Genomic DNA, 10,129 nt, shown 5'->3' with positions numbered 1-10,129 from the left:
ACACGGCATAGAAATTTATACAGAATCAAAATGGAAAACAACGTGACAAAATAAGTATGCTCAGTTACCTAATGCACATTTTTTTTTTTTTTATTCTGGAATTAATTGGTTTCCCATTGCCATTTCAAATGTTTATATGCCTTATACTTTTTATACAATAATCAATATGTTGACCATCTTACACCTTTTTCTGTATAGTGGGTACGAGTTGACTTTGAATAGACCAGTTGACCAAACAACAGGTATTAGTTGACCAAAATGGGTACGAATTGACGCGTTGAATAGTATTTAAACCAGTAAAGATTCAGTCTTCAAACGGACCCATTTTGATGAAGATTATACGTGTATTGACTTAAATGGTAGATCGATCTTGTTTGTCTTTGCATCTATAATGCGTGGCTCAGTGACCCAGTTGAGGTTAACTCAGGAAACCTGGCTTCGATATCAAAATGGGGCGCTGATATGTTCATGAGAATTTCCTCTGGCAAGACTGCAGAGTCCTAGCCAAGCACTGGTGAAAAACAGGAAGCATAAATAAGTGAATCTTTGCCATAATATAACACGGGGATTAACACCAAACAAACAAATCAAGATGATGGTAGAGTAGATGTAGGATACTTGTGAAAAATTGAAGATTTTTATTTATAAAGATGTTAGTAAGATGATTTAAGCAGACACGATCATATTTCTGTGAAAAAAGTTAAGAAACTCAGATCAGGAAGTGTAATAACACTGTATATTTGACTACATAACAGTTCTTATCCCTCTAATATATCATTATACTACATAATATTGACTTATTATTGTATATTTTTAAAATAAACATGTATAAATTTGCAGATATGAGCCCATAGCAATGAGCAGTTGCTCTTTTAAGGCAGGCCGCATATCTGTTGAATGGCAACACAAGCGACATGGCATATACTTTACGTTTCTTAATAAGGCTCAAGCTACTGCATCAGTCAAGCTAAATAATAAAAGAATTCAACCTTAACAAGATAAATGTGTTGCAGTATCTTCCCTGCTGCAGGTCCCTTGTTCAGACCAATGACCACCTGTTTTATGAGCTAGACGAGACCCGGGAAAGACACCAGCACGAGGTGAACCAGCTCACCTGGAGCTACCAGCAGCTAAAGAAACCCCTTGTGGAAACAGTCTCAATGTGTCGAGTACCAGCTCCTCTCATCACCATGGCCACCCTTAGCAGGAAAGAAGAAAATGCTTCTGTGGTGATGTACGGCAGTGATTGTTAGGGGAGGGCTGGAGAAATTTGGTCTGGGAGAGACAGGGCAATTTAAACTTTGTAGCAGAAGGAAAAAGGAATTTGGTATAGGAGAGCATTTAAAATCAGGTATATCAGGGTGACTTTGGTAGAGGACGGCAGGGTGACATGGAATTCGGTAGGGGAGATTCGCAGGGAGACAAGGGAGAATTGGTAATGGGGACAGGGGTAATGTGATGGTGAAGATAAGAGAGGCATGTGAGGGCAGAGTATATTGGTAGGGTAGGGCGGAAGAAGAGGGACGAGAGGGTTTTAGAAATTAATGAACTTAGATCATAAAACAGTTTGCATACTCACTATAGCCAGGTTATAAATAATTCATTTAATATAACGTATTTAAATGATGAAAAATATGTTCAATTGGTGTGGAAATGGTAAACATTCTTGGGCAATTTTAATTGTAAGAGATTTACTTTTTAATGTGTTTTTGTTCATTTTTTTATTTTAAGTGGATTTGATGAATGTCAGGCCATTTTATGAAAATTGACACTGTAGATAATTTATTTTGACATGTTTATAAAAATAATGTTTAGATTTTTTTCGATGTGACAAGTTTAAATGTTTGCGGGATCTGATGCTTGTTTCGCCTTTTTTTCTTTTGTCAACAACAGATATCAAATATTTATGCTTCTTGATATCCAATATCCGAAGTGGTTTTATTAAGATTATAAAAATTAAGGACCATCTTAATAGGAAATATTTTGTGAGTTACAAAATATTGAACTGTTTATGCAATCATGCAGACATTTCTTGTTTACCATTACAGCATTTGATATGCTTAAGCTCAGCATAATATTCGAGAAATTCAATTCTTTCACATTATTTTACTTATAATGCGGTAATTTTACCTGCATCTTTTTCACACATATTGTCATTAGGTAAGCATATAATGCATATTCTTTCTAGATTTCCATGGTGTAGTTTTTATGTAAACAAAATATTGCCTTTATATTTTGTTGCGCTGACATTTAGACGTTCGTTACTTTTTGTTTGCAGTGAACGGCTAAGGTTAAGTAGACCTGGCATTCGGGGAAAACTTGATTTATTTATGTGCTTAAAATGTCGTACCAGATAAGCTTGTGCGATCAGCACATGCTTATCTTGGACTTTACGCCTAAACTGGATTTTCTTGTGGAAGTGACTATCTTTTAACGAACAATACCCTAAAACCGGAATCTGTCGTCCCTGATGAGCCTGTGCGAACCATACAAGCTAATCTGGGACAACACTTTATAAAATTCGATTTCATTTATACCAGGGTAGATGTGTAGATCATAATTTTTAGATCATGATACCACTAAAGAAATGTTCTGAATACTTTATATTAAGTATATTTTATGGTCATGTGTATTTAATCAATAACAATGAAGTGATAGAGATAACATTTCAAACCTAAATAAGAATAAATTATGTACATTATTTTTATTTATTTTTTATTTTGTGTTACATTCACTCCTTTATTTCTTTAATGTTTGACAACAATTTAAACTCCAAAGGCTCCTTGTGTGTCAAAAAAAATCAATGAAGGGCTAAATCATAACATGTTGTTTTAGTATTTCCAAATTATTCTGTCAAAATTATGCCAGTTACACTGGCTAAATAAAGTATTCATTATGTTTTTTGAAATAGTGTAAACTATATATTTTGAATTAAAAATACAACATTTAATTTAGTACTGCATTTTCATTAACTCTGTTAGTATTTATTCTTTGTTCTCTGCATATTTTCATATAATTGAATATCAAACGTAATTGTCCCCAACCGGTGAAACCGGTGGGGGGGGGAACTTATGGTTTGCGTTCTGTCTGTCACACTTTCCTGGATCCTGCGATAACTTTAACAGTTCTTCATATTTTTTGATAAAAATTGACACATGGACTGATGGCAATATGGACATTATGCTCGTCATTTAATTTTGTTCCTACGTCAAGAATTATGGTTGCTTTGGCAACACATAGACTAGAAATATTGCTGAAAATGGTGGATCCTGCGATAACTTTAAAAGTTCTTCATATTGTTTCATGAAACTTGAAATATGGACAGATGGCAATATGGAGATTATGCACGTCATTTCATTGTGTTCCTACGTCATTAATTTGTGTTGCTATGGCAACAAATATACTAGAAATATTGCTGAAAAATGGTGGAGTTTCACCGGTAGGGGACCATATTGCTTGGATATAGTCTTGTTTATTCAAGATTTCCAAGGAAACCTCAATATCACATATTGATAATTTCACCTGATTATATATATATATATATATATGTGTATGCAACTACCTATTGTACTCTTGTAATAATGAATTTTTGATGATTATTCTATTCAAGTTTGATCTATGGTTGTCGGCTAGTTAAACAGGGTGTCATATGGAAGATAATTTTGACAAATACCACTGGGTCTTGACCCATAGTCTTACTAACCCACTTGCCAAAAGTCATTGACAGGTAAAGTTTGGATAATCAGATTAAGGTCAGTTTTCAGGAAAAGTACAACCAAATGCTATACGAATATTTAATTCTGATTATATGATCATGTTACAATTGCATATTTCTAGTCACAAACAGAATGTGTGGGATGCACTCGGTACTGGACCTGAGGGATCATTTTGTTTTCACATGATGTTTATGTAATGTGTCTCTCATTCGTATGTCTATTTAACCAGTATGCCATGTAATACATATATTTTCTAATTAAAGTGTTAAATTAGGTAATTCAGTGTTTAGATGATTTGGAAATACTATTTCATGATGGCCTGCTTCATAACACACACAAAGCAACAATATACTTGAGCCTTGGTCTGGAAAAACGGGGCTTAATGTATGTAAAGTGGTGTTTCACACAGGCTTATCAGGGATGCACGTTCCGCTGTAATGGTACATTTTGTTAAAGGGACGTCTCTTAAATAGACACCACTTTTGGTGGAAAATTAATGTTTATGAGCCGCGTCGTGCGAAATGGGTCTTATAACATATGCGGCCAGCAAAGCGGCAGACCAGCCTGTGCATGTGCACAGTCTGGTCAGGAGCCTTCTCTCCGCCATAAAGTCACACAATGTTTGGTGGTCTCATTAACGGAAATTATGACTCCTAAGCACAGTAAACGGATGTCAGAGGCATATCTGGAGCGCTTCTTTGATAAGACGTAAGACCCATTTTTGCATGTGCTTCAGAAGTAAATCATTCCTTAAGACATATTTTTGGATAAAAATTTCAAAGATAAAATCTGTGTATCGATGTACAAAATAAAAAGTAGATCTTACCTCAACATCATTTTTCTCAATTTCAACAGGAATAAGGTGTTGAAAGTTGGATTTAAATCATTTTTGTCAAAGCAATAGGCACGATGTAGACGGGGAAGTTTTTTACTCGCTTACCGTGGAATCACGGAATATACCGGAGGCCTGACTTTGCTGTTAAGAGTGATCCCTCGTTAATAGTAATTTGCGATAGAATTTGGTTGTGTTAATACTGGTTCCTTTTTTGCAACGTGAAATATTTATAATTGCGGTGTATGCAGAAAAAAATACTTTTTCTGAATTAAGAACGCAAGAAATCGACTTAAGAAGTACTAAAAATCCACACAGGTATTTGCAGTTAGTTACATTCAGTAGCAACAATGTCAAACGCACATAGTAAAACAAAGAATGCCATTCGAAATATCATGAATAAATATCCCGAAAGTATAAATGCAGTTGTCATTAACACACACCAATTAAGGATATATATGAAGTGATTGTTAACTTATCATCAAGAAGCAAAGAAGATGAAATGTTTGCACAGCTAATGTAACTAGGCAAAATGCAACAGACATGTATCAGAAAGCATATGCCAGTAAGTATAATAATACTATCATTTAACAGCATCCATGTACTGGCGGATATTCCCTTCCATAGTTAAGTCAAAGTAGAGTTTTACCGTACATGTACGCCGGTGTATTTACCGATCGGTCAATATATATTCACATAAAAGTGGTTAAATGTGTTCTTTTCAGGCAAATGGGTCGTTTAAATCCATCCAAGCATGAGAACGGAACTTAATTTAGGCCCATTAACGGACGTTATACATAAACGTACAATGCATAACTTGATTGTCGGAAGTTCAAGTACTCACATGAACTTTTCATAAGCGTTATGTTGTGCATAAAAGTATAACATGTCTATGCATTGATATATGTCTATTTTATATTAATTACAGGGTATAATGAATTTATCATTAAAACAAGCGCCGCGATAAGTATTATGACATTTTCTTATAATGCATTTCATACTTGAAGACTGGATGAGCACTTGTTATAATAAATACGGAGTATTGTCATAGTTACATATGAACACAATACTGTGTGGTTCATGTCCGAAACTGATGTCGCGGTAGACCTCAACCGTAGATTTGTTACATTTAAAGTCTCAAATGGCGTAATGTTCTAAAAGTGCATTGTGCTTTTTTAGTAAATATTTAATTTTAGAAACTCATAATAAAATCAATTGTTTACTGAATAAATGTTTTAAATTTGCTCGTCTGTATTGGCTTTACACCAGCAGTCATATAGTTCTAAATATATTTAACGATCAACGTGTCCACAAAAATCTATGATTGTGTTATTTTTAACACCACAACGTAATAAAACAAAAATCAACTCTGTGTCGTCTTATAAAGAACTAAAAATAGATGTATTCCGTTCGTCATTTCCTGTACGGCTTACATTCCGTGTCATTCCGTCAATACTTTAATACGAATTACTCGTTTCCAAATAGTTCAACTGCTATCTTGACGCTGGTGTTTACTCAAGATTATTTAAGATTAGTTTCATTCCCGGTTCCACAACCAAAGTCTATTTACGCCACATCTGACAATGAAGTTTACATATATTCAACAGTTATCATGTCATTATTTAACATTAAATGTAAATTTAATTTACAAGATTTGTGTGTATAATAAGGATTCCATACGACGAACACCGTTTTGTTTGTTCTAGATTAAATAGCTTGTAGAAAACAATAAGTAATACAAATGCGTTTGTCTGCAAATTAAGGGAGAACACTTTATCAATCGTTTATAAAATAAACAAAGATTGACTTTAAAGGAATTAAACACGAATAAATAATAATTAAATATTATATAATTCATAAATGAGATCAATGCACATGTACTCGCAATTTTATAATTCCTAACTCCATGTGAAATGGCATATTAGACCGTGGGACCTATTTCACACGGTAAAGCATAATCTTAATAACACAGAGCATATTATTGTAGATCGCAATAAAACAGAGCATATTAACGTAGTGAAAATAGAAAGAAATCGCATGCCACTGTAATTCTTCAGCATGTGAATCAGCATTGATGTAATTATTTAATCTACACACGCAGCAAATAATTTACTGCTTCAACTTATCTTGTTCAATTTCAGTAATAATAATAGCTTTTGTAACGGTTATTTAAAATGCTAGCGAGAGCTGATAACGTAAAGGCGCATAGTGGATTTTCTTAAGAAACACTTTTCAAGTATGAGCATCGCTCTGTGAAAAAAGGGTTTAATGCATGTGCTTAAAGTGTCGTCCTATATTAGCCTGTGCCGTCCGCGCAGGCTAATCAGGGGCGACACTTTCCGCTTTATGATATTTTTCGTTGATATAACTGTATGATATTCATTAATAATGAGCTTGTTATCTTCATGTGCTTAAAGGGTTGACGGCCTTTTTATTATGGATACGTAATCATTAAGATAAAACGCTTCGTAGTTCATTCTGTAGAAAAATAAGCTAAGCATACTTTCTCCTCACACACTGATTGATCTTATCGCTACACACATTAGAAAATATAAGGGAACACGTGAACCCTTATATACCAAATATCCCTAGACTAAACTAAGACGACTTAAAACATGTTTACTACTGTAATGTTCTACAAGTTCGTTCATGATGTGTTTAATTTTAAAATCAACACATCTTAATACATACGTTTTTTTTATTTAGAAAAAAATGTGCTAATACCATAAAATTATCAGAAGTACGCTTATATTAAATATAAGCTCTGTGAAAAGGAGGAAAGTGCAGTCCCCACAGGCTTATCAGAGACTTCACTTTCCACCTTAACTGGATTGTCGTAAAGAACAGTTTTCCCTAACGCCAAATGCAATAAACGCGGAAAGTGTCGTCCCTGCATAGGCTCATCTGGAACGATACTTTACGCACATGCATTAAACACCCTTTTCACAGAGCGAGGCACATATCTGAAGCTTGTTGTTTATTCCGGTCTTAGTCGTCATCATTCTTCTTAGCATAGAACAGGTAGGTAACTACTGGCCTTAATCATGTCAGTAAAGATATCAGTCAATTGTTCATACTGTATGACTTTACTATAACATTTTTAGTTAGGCGTAAACAAGTTATTTTGTTTCATGACCCGACCGACCAAATAGTTTTTAGTGCCGACTGAAACTGTTTTTTGTATTCTAAGTAAAGTTTAAGACCATGCTTGGCGAACTTTATCATACAACACATAATGTTTTTTTATGTTCGTAATATGAGATTGAAATAGAGACATTTAAATGTTTTTTTTCATAAGCCAGAGCATAGGTAAAACAACTATGTACATGTACATGTATATCATTATCATGTCATTTGTTTAGTGAAGTCGTTGATGTGACACTATTTTCACGAAATCATTATTGTGGGATAATGTACAATAAGTGTATAATCATGTAGTCATTCACGTATCGTTATAAAGTCGTTATATTGTTGTTCATGTTTTTAGATGTAAAACAGCCTTTATTGTGCAACAGTTAAATGGGACTTTTAACTAATATGTTTGACAATATGAACTGGATATTATGGTATGATATGGCCCGCGTCATGCCAAAATGGGTCATATGCGACCAGCGTAGCTCCAGCCCATCCTGCGAAATCGCGCAGTCGGGTCAGGAGCTACCCTGTTTGCTAGAAGGTTCACAAATTTCGTGGTCCCATTAAAAGACAGGGTAGCTCTTTACCAGACCGCGCGACCGCATTATGCATAAGACACATGCTCGCATGTCGCGGAATATATTCTTAATTCTTCTTATAAAATAATCATCCCTGTAGCTAGCACGATGTAGTAATAATTATATGATATTTTGAGGGAGATGTTGATGTTTTATTTATGTTGGTAGTATGTAGTAATTTTAAGTTGAATAACACATTTGCGTTATCACACATCGTGTATATAACGTCTTTTCGTGACATTAAGCGTTAGTCGTTCTTCCAACATTACACACAATTATTTATTCTTATTTTTACTGTTTACATTGTTCGGTACCTTGTTGAATTATTATGATATAAAGGCATTTCTTTGGCATGGCAGATTTATTATTACAATATAATAGTATGATAAATTTCCAAAGACATAATTAATTAATTAATTAACTACATGTTTTGTAAGTATTGTTGTTCTTTGCTCGTGCCATTTAAAATGTTTAATGGTTGAAACATTGTTGCTGTAATTATCTAGTTTTTGTTTCTTTCGATTTTAGGTCGATGTAAAGTATTGTTTTGTAATATCCAGTAAATTAGTTTCGATATTCGCTTTGTTAATTAATTAGAACTTGTGTCAGACGGTAGTTGTGTCATCGTTGGCGACTAACATAACTAATAAAACTATTAAATTAGCCAATAGGACTTAAAGGGACCTGTTCAAGTTTTGGTAAATTGACCAAATTGGAAACAATTGTTTCAGATTAATGACGAATGTTCGTTCCAGTTATGATATTTGCGAGGAAACAGTAATCCTGAAAATTTACCATGCTTTAAAATATCAATTATATGCATATTTTCATAAAACAAAAATAACAAAATTATACAGCGTTACAAACGCGAAACGATTACAGTCACACACCTTGAAATGATGTTCATGTAAATCAATACATAGAGATACAATTTAAAAGTGTGAAAAATTTTCATTATGTATATAGCCTAGTCAGCAAGTAATTTATTATTTTTCAGCCGGGAATTACCGATTTTAAAACCGAAAGTACGATTTCTATATTTTACGTCCATTTATTATTATTTAAGTTTAAAAGCACAAAAAAGACGGATTTCTACCTTGTAACCACCAGATATATTATAATTGGAATAGATAAAATTAAATCTATAGCCTAGTTAGCAAGTTTTTTTTTTCAAACGGAACCGCTTTTAAAACCGAAAGTAGGATTTCTAGACGTACACGTCCATTTCGACAAACGCGAATACTTTTAAGTTTTAAAGCGCAAAAAAGACGGATTTCTACCTTGTAACCACCAGATATATTCTAATTGGCATATATAAAATATGTTTCTTATGTATACTTAAATTTACTATGCCAAATAAGGTGTGTGGCTTTAAAAAAATTGGAGAGTTCTTTTGTTATCGTTTTATTTTGTGACATAACGAGGATAGCTCCAAGGGTCAGTGGTTCGAGCCCAGGTGTAGATTACTTAGTTTTTTCTTTTTCTTTTTTCCTTTTCTCTTATTCAATACTTAAACTTTTTAGTCCCGATGTTTACATTTATCAATTTAAAGCATTTTATGAAAAACTTCACAACATGCCAAAATCTGTGAACAAGTCCCTTTAAAGTGGGTACGATTTCAACAAATATAAATAATCTTGATACACTAGATATTTCGAAACACTTGATTTTGGCTAGCAATCGGTCTCGAAGATTTGTTATCAAAACCTCAAATAAGCAGACCAAAGTCTCAACATATTGTTGTATAATGCTAACCAGGGTGTAATAAAGTATTGTTCTGTTCTGTCCTGATTTGTATCGCGAGTTAAATACACGTGTCAATTACTAATATATATATATATATATATATATATATATATATATATATA

Source organism: Dreissena polymorpha, chromosome 9 (assembly GCF_020536995.1).
Source record: "Dreissena polymorpha isolate Duluth1 chromosome 9, UMN_Dpol_1.0, whole genome shotgun sequence".
Taxonomy (NCBI): Eukaryota; Metazoa; Mollusca; class Bivalvia; order Myida; family Dreissenidae; genus Dreissena; species Dreissena polymorpha.
The sequence above is the reverse complement of the archived record's forward strand: the minus strand, read 5'-3'. Positions refer to the sequence as shown.